This window comes from Rutidosis leptorrhynchoides, chromosome 11, assembly GCF_046630445.1.
Source record: "Rutidosis leptorrhynchoides isolate AG116_Rl617_1_P2 chromosome 11, CSIRO_AGI_Rlap_v1, whole genome shotgun sequence".
NCBI classification, from domain to species: domain Eukaryota; kingdom Viridiplantae; phylum Streptophyta; class Magnoliopsida; order Asterales; family Asteraceae; genus Rutidosis; species Rutidosis leptorrhynchoides.
Genome location: NC_092343.1, coordinates 255197501 through 255210000, shown reverse-complemented (window position 1 = coordinate 255210000; position 12500 = coordinate 255197501).

Genomic DNA, 12500 nt, shown 5'->3' with positions numbered 1-12500 from the left:
TTATGAGATATTTCATGCTAGTTGCCAAATGATGGTTCCCACATGTGTTAGGTGACTCACATGGGCTGCTAAGAGCTGATCATTGGAGTGTATATACCAATAGTACATACATCTAAAAGCTGTGTATTGTACGAGTACGAATACGGGTGCATACGAGTAGAATTGTTGATGAAACTGAACGAGGATGTAATTGTAAGCATTTTTGTTAAGTAGAAGTATTTTGATAAGTGTCTTGAAGTCTTTCAAAAGTGTATGAATACATATTAAAACACTACATGTATATACATTTTAACTGAGTCGTTAAGTCATCGTTAGTCGTTACATGTAAATGTTGTTTTGAAACCTTTAGGTTAACGATCTTGTTAAATGTTGTTAACCCAATGTTTATAATATCAAAAGAGATTTTAAATTATTATATTATCATGATATTATGATGTACGAATATCTCTTAATATGATATATATACATTAAATGTCGTTACAACGATAATCGTTACATATATGTCTCGTTTCAAAATCATTAAGTTAGTAGTCTTGTTTTTACATATGTAGTTCATTGTTAATATACTTAATGATATGTTTACATATCATAATATCATGTTAACTATATATATAATCATATATATGTCATCATATAGTTTTTACAAGTTTTAACGTTCGTGAATCACCGGTCAACTTGGGTGGTCAATTGTCTATATGAAACCTATTTCAATTAATCAAGTCTTAACAAGTTTGATTGCTTAACATGTTGGAAACATTTAATCATGTAAATATCAATCTCAATTAATATATATAAACATGGAAAAGTTCGGGTCACTACAGTACCTACCCGTTAAATAAATTTCGTCCCGAAATTTTAAGCTGTTGAAGGTGTTGACAAATCTTCTGGAAATAGATGCGGGTATTTCTTCTTCATCTGATCTTCACGCTCCCAGGTGAACTCGGGTCCTCTACGAGCATTCCATCGAACCTTAACAATTGGTATCTTGTTTTGCTTAAGTCTTTTAACCTCACGATCCATTATTTCGACGGGTTCTTCGATGAATTGAAGTTTTTCGTTGATTTGGATTTCATCTAACGGAATAGTGAGATCTTCTTTAGCAAAATATTTCTTCAAATTCGAAACGTGGAAAGTGTTATGTACAGCCGCGAGTTGTTGAGGTAACTCTAGTCGGTAAGCTACTGGTCCGACACGATCAATAATCTTGAATGGTCCAATATACCTTGGATTTAATTTCCCTCGTTTACCAAATCGAACAACGCCTTTCCAAGGTGCAACTTTAAGCATGACCATCTCTCCAATTTCAAATTCTATATCTTTTCTTTTAATGTCAGCGTAGCTCTTTTGTCGACTTTGGGCGGTTTTCAACCGTTGTTGAATTTGGATGATCTTCTCGGTAGTTTCTTGTATAATCTCCGGACCCGTAATCTGTCTATCCCCCACTTCACTCCAACAAATTGGAGACCTGCACTTTCTACCATAAAGTGCTTCAAATGGCGCCATCTCAATGCTTGAATGGTAGCTGTTGTTGTAGGAAAATTCTGCTAATGGTAGATGTCGATCCCAACTATTTCCGAAATCAATAACACATGCTCGTAGCATGTCTTCAAGCGTTTGTATCGTCCTTTCGCTCTGCCCATCAGTTTGTGGATGATAGGCAGTACTCATGTCTAGACGAGTTCCTAATGCTTGCTGTAATGTCTGCCAGAATCTTGAAATAAATCTGCCATCCCTATCAGAGATAATAGAGATTGGTATTCCATGTCTGGAGATGACTTCCTTCAAATACAGTCGTGCTAACTTCTCCATCTTGTCATCTTCTCTTATTGGCAGGAAGTGTGCTGATTTGGTGAGACGATCAACTATTACCCAAATAGTATCAAAACCACTTGCAGTCCTTGGCAATTTAGTGATGAAATCCATGGTAATGTTTTCCCATTTCCATTCCGGGATTTCGGGTTGTTGAAGTAGACCTGATGGTTTCTGATGCTCAGCTTTGACCTTAGAACACGTCAAACATTCTCCTACGTATTTAGCAACATCGGCTTTCATACCCGGCCACCAAAAATGTTTCTTGAGATCCTTGTACATCTTCCCCGTTCCAGGATGTATTGAGTATCTGGTTTTATGAGCTTCTCTAAGTACCATTTCTCTCATATCTCCAAATTTTGGTACCCAAATCCTTTCAGCCCTATACCGGGTTCCGTCTTCCCGAATATTAAGATGCTTCTCCGATCCTTTGGGTATTTCATCCTTTAAATTTCCCTCTTTTAAAACTCCTTGTTGTGCCTCCTTTATTTGAGTAGTAAGGTTATTATGAATCATTATATTCATAGATTTTACTCGAATGGGTTCTCTGTCCTTCCTGCTCAAGGCATCGGCTACCACATTTGCCTTCCCCGGGTGGTAACGAATCTCAAAGTCGTAATCATTCAACAATTCAATCCACCTACGCTGCCTCATATTCAGTTGTTTCTGATTAAATATGTGTTGAAGACTTTTGTGGTCGGTATATATAATACTTTTGACCCCATATAAGTAGTGCCTCCAAGTCTTTAATGCAAAAACAACCGCGCCTAATTCCAAATCATGCGTCGTATAATTTTGTTCGTGAATCTTCAATTGTCTAGACGCATAAGCAATCACCTTCGTTCGTTGCATTAATACACAACCGAGACCTTGCTTTGATGCGTCACAATAAATCACAAAATCATCATTCCCTTCAGGCAATGACAATATAGGTGCCGTAGTTAGCTTTTTCTTCAATAACTGAAACGCTTTCTCTTGTTCATCATTCCATTCAAATTTCTTCCCTTTATGCGTTAATGCAGTCAAGGGTTTTGCTATTCTGGAAAAGTCTTGGATGAACCTTCTGTAGTAACCAGCTAGTCCTAAAAACTGGCGTATGTGTTTCGGAGTTTTCGGGGTTTCCCACTTTTCAACAGTTTCTATCTTTGCCGGATCCACCTTAATACCTTCTTTGTTCACTATGTGACCGAGGAATTGAACTTCTTCCAACCAAAATGCACACTTTGAAAACTTAGCGTACAATTCTTCCTTCCTCAATACTTCTAACACCTTTCTCAAATGTTCACCGTGTTCTTGGTCATTCTTTGAGTAAATAAGTATGTCATCAATGAAAACAATGACAAACTTGTCAAGGTATGGTCCACACACTCGGTTCATAAGGTCCATGAACACAGCTGGTGCATTAGTTAAACCAAACGGCATGACCATAAACTCGTAATGACCGTAACGTGTTCTGAAAGCAGTCTTTGGAATATCATCTTCTTTCACCCGCATTTGATGATACCCGGAACGTAAGTCAATCTTTGAATAAACAGACGAGCCTTGTAGTTGATCAAATAAGTCGTCGATTCTCGGTAGTGGGTAGCGGTTCTTGATGGTAAGTTTGTTCAACTCTCGGTAGTCGATACACAACCTGAATGTACCATCTTTCTTCTTGACAAACAAAACAGGAGCTCCCCACGGTGATGTGCTTGGTCGAATGAAACCACGCTCTAAAAGTTCTTGTAATTGGCTTTGCAGTTCTTTCATCTCGCTGGGTGCGAGTCTGTAAGGAGCACGAGCTATTGGTGCAGCTCCTGGTACAAGATCTATTTGAAATTCAACGGATCGATGTGGGGGTAATCCCGGTAATTCTTTCGGAAATACATCGGGAAATTCTTTTGCAATGGGAACATCATTGATGCTCTTTTCTTCAGTTTGTACTTTCTCGACGTGTGCTAGAACAGCATAGCAACCTTTTCTTATTAGTTTTTGTGCCTTCAAATTACTAATAAGATGTAGCTTCGTGTTGCCCTTTTCTCCGTACACCATTAAGGGTTTTCCTTTTTCTCGTATAATGCGAATTGCATTTTTGTAACAAACGATCTCCGCTTTCACTTCTTTCAACCAGTCCATACCGATTATCACATCAAAACTCCCTAACTCTACTGGTATCAAATCAATCTTAAATGTTTCGCTAACCAGTTTAATTTCTCGATTCCGACATATATTATCTGCTGAAATTAATTTACCATTTGCTAATTCGAGTAAAAATTTACTATCCAAAGGCGTCAATGGACAACTTAATTTAGCACAAAAATCTCTACTCATATAGCTTCTATCCGCACCCGAATCAAATAAAACGTAAGCAGATTTATTGTCAATAAGAAACGTACCCGTAACAAGCTCCGGGTCTTCCTGTGCCTCTGCCGCATTAATATTGAAAACTCTTCCACGGCCTTGTCCATTCGTGTTCTCCTGGTTCGGGCAATTTCTAATAATGTGGCCTGGTTTTCCACATTTATAACAAACTACATTGGCATAACTTGCTCCGACACTACTTGCTCCGACATTACTCGTTCCGACACCATTTGTTCCTTTCGTTCTATTAACCCCTGGTCCGTAGACCTCACACTTCGCCGCGCTATGACCATTTCTTTTACACTTGTTGCAAAATTTGGTGCAGAACCCCGAGTGATTCTTTTCACACCTTTGGCATAGTTGCTTCTGATTGTTGTTGTTGTTGCGATTATTATTGTTGTTGGGATGATTGTTGTAGTTGCTGTTGTTGTTGTTGTTGTTGTTGTTGTTGGGCCGTTTGTTGTAGTTGCGATTGATGTTGCGATTGTTGGGATAATTGTTGCGATTATTGTTGTAATTGCTGTTGTTGTTGTATTGGTGATTCTTATCACCGTTTTCCTCCCACTTTCTTTTGACTTGCTTCACATTGGCCTCTTCAGCAGTCTGTTCTTTAATTCTTTCTTCAATCTGGTTCACTAGTTTGTGAGCCATTCTACATGCCTGTTGTATGGAGGCGGGCTCGTGTGAACTTATATCTTCTTGGATTCTTTCCGGTAATCCTTTTACAAACGCGTCGATCTTCTCTTCCTCATCTTCGAATGCTCCCGGACACAATAGGCACAATTCTGTGAATCGTCTTTCGTACGTGGTAATATCAAATCCTTGGGTTCGTAACCCTCTAAGTTCTGTCTTGAGCTTATTGACCTCGGTTCTGGGACGGTACTTCTCGTTCATCAAGTGCTTGAATGCTGACCACGGTAGTGCGTACGCATCATCTTGTCCCACTTGCTCTAGATAGGTATTCCACCATGTTAACGCAGAACCTGTGAAGGTATGCGTAGCGTACTTCACTTTGTCCTCTTCAGTACACTTACTTATGGCAAACACCGATTCAACCTTCTCGGTCCACCGTTTCAATCCGATCGGTCCTTCGGTTCCATCAAATTCCAAAGGTTTGCAGGCAGTGAATTCTTTGTAGGTGCATCCTACACGATTTCCTGTACTGCTAGATCCAAGGTTATTGTTGGTATGTAGCGCAGCCTGTACTGCGGCTATGTTTGAAGCTAGAAAAGTACGGAATTCCTCTTCATTCATATTCACGGTGTGTCGAGTAGTCGGTGCCATTTCCTTCAAAATAGTCAAATGGAACAAGTTAATCATACAGAATGTTAAGAGTAGTTAATAGTATTTCGTAGCATAATATGAACTCATTTATAAAAGCTTTTTCTTCATATTAGCGTTTTATAAGTTTAAATTCGGGTAGTACCTACCCGTTAAGTTCATACTTAGTAGCTAATATACAATTCAACTACTACAATTCTATATGAAAAACTGATTGTAATAATATTTCGCGTTCAAGCTTTTATACAATATTTTACAAACTTACAATACCGCTTATTTTACATAAAGCATGAAATATAGCACACAATAACTTTGATACAAGATAGTTGTGAAGATAATTCTAGCTAGTACACAAGTCGTTCAGCAAAGGCAATAAAGACACGTAATTCATACGTCCAGAAACAAGTCATGCATTCTGGTTTTACTAGGACTACTTCCCATCCTTGGTCTTGTGCAACATAACCGTTATGGCCATTGATAAGACAGCGTGTTGTAACATCATCAAAGGGACGAGGGTTACGTAATGTCCAACAGTCCCGTAATAATCTAAAAACCTCATTTCTTACCCCAATTACCGACTCCGTCACTTGTGGAAATGTTTTGTTTAATAGTTGTAGCCCGATGTTCTTGTTCTCACTTTGGTGAGAAGCGAACATTACTAATCCGTAAGCATAACATGCTTCTTTATGTTGCATGTTAGCCGCTTTTTCTAAATCACGAAGTCCAATATTCGGATATATTGAGTCAAAATAATTTCTTAACCCGTTGCGTAAAATAGCATTTGGGTTCCCCGCAATATATGCGTCAAAGTAAACACATCGTAACTTATGGGTTTCCCAATGTGATATCCCCCATCTTTCAAACGAAAGTCTCTTATAAACCAAGACATTCTTGGAACTTTCTTCGAATGTCTTACAAACTGATCTCGCCTTAAATAGTTGTGCCGAAGAATTCTGGCCGACTCTAGACAAGATTTCATCAATCATGTCTCCGGGTAGGTCTCTTAAAATATTGGGTTGTCTATCCATTTTGTGTTTTTAAACTGTAAAATAGACAAGAGTTAGATTCATAAAAAAAATACTTATTAATACAAGCAATTTTTACATATATCATAAAGCATAAGAACACTATATTCCATATATTACACCACACGAATACAACTATCTTATTCCGACTCGCTCGTTTCTTCTTCTTCGGTTTTGGTTCGTTTTGCCAAGTTTCTAGGGATATATGATGTTCCCCTAATACGAGCCGTCGTTGTCCACATTGGTTTAGAAAAACCTGGTGGTTTAGAGGTTCCCGGGTCATTGTTACAACTTAAGGACTTCGGGGGTTGACGATACATATAAAGTTCATCGGGGTTGGAATTAGATTTCTCTATTTTTATGCCCTTTCCCTTATTATTTTCTTTTGCCTTTTTAAATTCAGTTGGGGTTATTTCTATAACATCATCGGAATTCTCGTCGGAATCCGATTCATCGGAGAATTGGTAATCCTCCCAATATTTTGCTTCCTTGGCGGAAACACCATTGACCATAATTAACCTTGGTCGGTTGGTTAAGGATTCTCTTTTACTTAACCGTTTTATTATTTCCCCCACCGGTTCTATTTCTTCTTCCGTTTCCGATTCTTCTTCCGGTTCCGATTCTTCTTCCGGTTCCGACTCTTCTTCCGGTTCCTCTTCGGGAACTTGTGAATCAGTCCACGAATCATTCCAATTTACATTTAACTCTTCATTATTATTAGGTGAGTCAATGGGACTTGTTCTAGAGGTAGACATCTATCACATAATATCAAACACGTTAAGAGATTAATATATCACATAATATTCATATGTTAAAAATATATAGTTTCCAACAAAAATGTTAAGCAATCATTTTTAAAGAAAACACGGTCGAAGTCCAGACTCACTAATGCATCCTAACAAACTCGATAAGACACACTAATGCAATTTTCTGGTTCTCTAAGACCAACGCTCTGATACCAACTGAAATGTCCCGTTCTTATTGATTAAAAACGTTCCATATTAATTGATTTCGTTGCGAGGTTTTGACCTCTATATGAGACGTTTTTCAAAGACTGCATTCATTTTTAAGCAAACCATAACCTTTATTTCATCAATAAAGGTTTAAAAAGCTTTACGTAGATTATCAAATAATGATAATCTAAAATATCCTGTTTACACACGACCATTACATAATGGTTTACAATACAAATATGTTACAACAAAATAAGTTTCTTGAATGCAGTTTTTACACAATATCATACAAGCATGGACTCCAAATCTTGTCCTTATTTAAGTATGCGACAGCGGAAGCTCTTAATAATCACCTGAGAATAAACATGCTTAAAACGTCAACAAAAATGTTGGTGAGTTATAGGTTTAACCTATATATATCAAATCGTAACAATAGACCACAAGATTTCATATTTCAATACACATCCCATACATAGAGATAAAAATCATTCATATGGTGAACACCTGGTAACCGACAATAACAAGATGCATATATAAGAATATCCCCATCATTCCGGGACACCCTTCGGATATGATATAAATTTCGAAGTACTAAAGCATCCGGTACTTTGGATGGGGTTTGTTAGGCCCAATAGATCTATCTTTAGGATTCGCGTCAATTAGGGTGTCTGTTCCCTAATTCTCAGATTACCAGACTTAATAAAAAGGGGCATATTCGATTTCGATAATTCAACCATAGAATGTAGTTTCACGTACTTGTGTCTATTTTGTAAATCATTTATAAAACCTGCATGTATTCTCATCCCAAAAATATTAGATTTTAAAAGTGGGACTATAACTCACTTTCACAGATTTTTACTTCGTCGGGAAGTAAGACTTGGCCACTGGTTGATTCACGAACCTATAACAATATATACATATATATCAAAGTATGTTCAAAATATATTTACAACACTTTTAATATATTTTGATGTTTTAAGTTTATTAAGTCAGCTGTCCTCGTTAGTAACCTACAACTAGTTGTCCACAGTTAGATGTACAGAAATAAATCGATAAATATTATCTTGAATCAATCCACGACCCAGTGTATACGTATCTCAGTATTGATCACAACTCAAACTATATATATTTTGGAATCAACCTCAACCCTGTATAGCTAACTCCAACATTCACATATAGAGTGTCTATGGTTGTTCCGAAATATATATAGATGTGTCGACATGATAGGTCGAAACATTGTATACGTGTCTATGGTATCTCAAGATTACATAATATATAATACAAGTTGATTAAGTTATGGTTGGAATAGATTTGTTACCAATTTTCACGTAGCTAAAATGAGAAAAATTATCCAATCTTGTTTTACCCATAACTTCTTCATTTTAAATCCGTTTTGAGTGAATCAAATTGCTATGGTTTCATATTGAACTCTATTTTATGAATCTAAACAAAAAAAGTATAGGTTTCTAGTCGGAAAAATAAGTTACAAGTCGTTTTTGTAAAGGTAGTCATTTCAGTCGAAAGAACGACGTCTAGATGACCATTTTAGAAAACATACTTCCACTTTGAGTTTAACCATAATTTTTGGATATAGTTTCATGTTCATAATAAAAATCATTTTCTCAGAATAACAACTTTTAAATCAAAGTTTATCATAGTTTTTAATTAACTAACCCAAAACAGCCCGCGGTGTTACTACGACGGCGTAAATCCGGTTTTACGGTGTTTTTCGTGTTTCCAGGTTTTAAATCATTAAGTTAGCATATCATATAGATATAGAACATGTGTTTAGTTGATTTTAAAAGTCAAGTTAGAAGGATTAACTTTTGTTTGCGAACAAGTTTAGAATTAACTAAACTATGTTCTAGTGATTACAAGTTTAAACCTTCGAATAAGATAGCTTTATATGTATGAATCGAATGATGTTATGAACATCATTACTACCTTAAGTTCCTTGGATAAACCTACTGGAAAAGAGAAAAATGGATCTAGCTTCAATGGATCCTTGGATGGCTCAAAGTTCTTGAAGCAAAATCATGACACGAAAACAAGTTCAAGTAAGATCATCACTTGAAATAAGATTGTTATAGTTATAGAAATTGAAGCAAAGTTTGAATATGATTATTACCTTGTATTAGAATGATAACCTACTGTAAGAAACAAAGATTTCTTGAGGTTGGATGATCACCTTACAAGATTGGAAGTGAGCTAGCAATCTTGAAAGTATTCTTGATTTTATGAAACTAGAACTTTTGAAATTTATGAAGAACACTTAGAACTTGAGAGAGATCAATTAGATGAAGAAAATTGATGAATGAAAGTGTTTGTAGGTGTTTTTGGTCGTTGGTGTATGGATTAGATATAAAGGATATGTAATTTTGTTTTCATGTAAATAAGTCATGAATGATTACTCATATTTTTGTAATTTTATGAGATATTTCATGCTAGTTGCCAAATGATGGTTCCCACATGTGTTAGGTGACTCACATGGGCTGCTAAGAGCTGATCATTGGAGTGTATATACCAATAGTACATACATCTAAAAGCTGTGTATTGTACGAGTACGAATACGGGTGCATACGAGTAGAATTGTTGATGAAACTGAACGAGGATGTAATTGTAAGCATTTTTGTTAAGTAGAAGTATTTTGATAAGTGTCTTGAAGTCTTTCAAAAGTGTATGAATACATATTAAAACACTACATGTATATACATTTTAACTGAGTCGTTAAGTCATCGTTAGTCGTTACATGTAAATGTTGTTTTGAAACCTTTAGGTTAACGATCTTGTTAAATGTTGTTAACCCAATGTTTATAATATCAAAAGAGATTTTAAATTATTATATTATCATGATATTATGATGTACGAATATCTCTTAATATGATATATATACATTAAATGTCGTTACAACGATAATCGTTACATATATGTCTCGTTTCAAAATCATTAAGTTAGTAGTCTTGTTTTTACATATGTAGTTCATTGTTAATATACTTAATGATATGTTTACATATCATAATATCATGTTAACTATATATATAATCATATATATGTCATCATATAGTTTTTACAAGTTTTAACGTTCGTGAATCACCGGTCAACTTGGGTGGTCAATTGTCTATATGAAACCTATTTCAATTAATCAAGTCTTAACAAGTTTGATTGCTTAACATGTTGGAAACATTTAATCATGTAAATATCAATCTCAATTAATATATATAAACATGGAAAAGTTCGGGTCACTACAAATTCTCCGTCACCCGTCACCACCATAGTAGGCCAATATCCTACCATCGAAAGTTGATAGGGCAGAAATTTGAATGATGCGTCGCCGGCACGAGGGCCGTGCGATCCGTCGAGTTATCATGAATCATCGCAGCAACGGGCAGAGCCCGCGTCGACCTTTTATCTAATAAATGCATCCCTTCCAGAAGTCGGGGTTTGTTGCACGTATTAGCTCTAGAATTACTACGGTTATCCGAGTAGCAGATACCATCAAACAAACTATAACTGATTTAATGAGCCATTCGCAGTTTCACAGTCTGAATTTGTTCATACTTACACATGCATGGCTTAATCTTTGAGACAAGCATATGACTACTGGCAGGATCAACCAGGTAGCATTCATATTCGATAATCCCTACCACGTTCGTTTGAACATGATAGGAAATCGTATTTGAAATAGCTTTGCTTGGGAAAACGATGATCTAATAAAAGATCACATGCCCACAAAAAGTTCCATATCCATGAGACCAAGCAATCACTCAATGAGCCACAAAATCAATGCAAGTGCATCGAAAGAGTGGATCACAAAGGCTGCTTTATGATTCATCTCGCATCGCAAGTGCGACAAAAGACGACAAAAACAATAGATTCGTCACACGATACCATCAATTAGGCATGCAACACAGAAAACCCAACGTGCAATCAGTGCCATCGAGGCAATGAAGCAAAACTGAAGAGGAATGCCAGGTGGAAGTTGGTTGCGCAAGCAAGGAGCCAACCACCCGTAACAAACCAAACACCACTCATGCACCTTTACGGTAAGACATCCCCGAAACCACGCCAACTAGTAGCCACCATCCAAGCTCAAATGCAAGGAAAGCCGCCACTAGCCAAAATGACCCCAAGATGCACCGAACGATGCGAAAAACCTTAAATCGCTGTGAAACAAAACACATCAATATACGCAACCGTTCCATATCGCAAGCACACGTTTCAAGCCTAACAAGTCACGTCATCTCGTTGGTCACACTCACAATCCAATCGTAACGCAACATTCAAAGAAGAACAAGCAATACAATCGGACCGACCGTGCAAGCCTAATGAGGAGACCCGTTAATCTTAAAACGATGATCAAAGCTGAGCCAAGATCAACAAGCAACATGACATGGCCACAAATATTAACGAGCATCATCCACAACACACATTCACGAAACCAAACCCACATTCACGAAACCTACAGCACATTCACGAAAGCCGGCATGCCACCAAGGAGGGTCCAGCATCGATGTGTGGTGGGCTTTAGCTTCTCGAACGTCAATACTCCGGGATCCTCGCCCGCTTTTAGGCTTTTTTAAGCCAAAAAACGAACTCCCCACCGAGGAGAAGGGGTAATTCCGGTCGGGAATGGAGTATATTGGCACACAGTAGTCGAGAACAAATTTCAACTAGTGACTCAGCTCGCACGCCCTCGTCCAGGAACACCCAGTCCCCTATATATACATATTGCACAAAAAGTGAAGTGACAGGAACAGACATTGATTTTCTGAGGAATCATAATTTTTCAAAATCACGGCGTCGTGCTTGATTTAGCTTGGCAATGGGCTAAAAATCCAAGTCGCGACTTAGATTTAGCTTGGCAGTGGCCTGGAAAACCAAGTCGCGACTTGGTTTGCTAGGTGACGACCAGGCCGTGGCTATTATTTCTCGGTCACGACTTGGTTTTCGGGGCCACGACTTGGTGTTTGGCTTCGTGTTATAGGGTCACTCGTTACTCGTAATCGCTCTCCGGCTTCGCTAGGCAACCTCTAGTAGCATGCACTTTCCGACCCAACATCTGGGTACCAGGGCATGGAGTGGACATGGTACC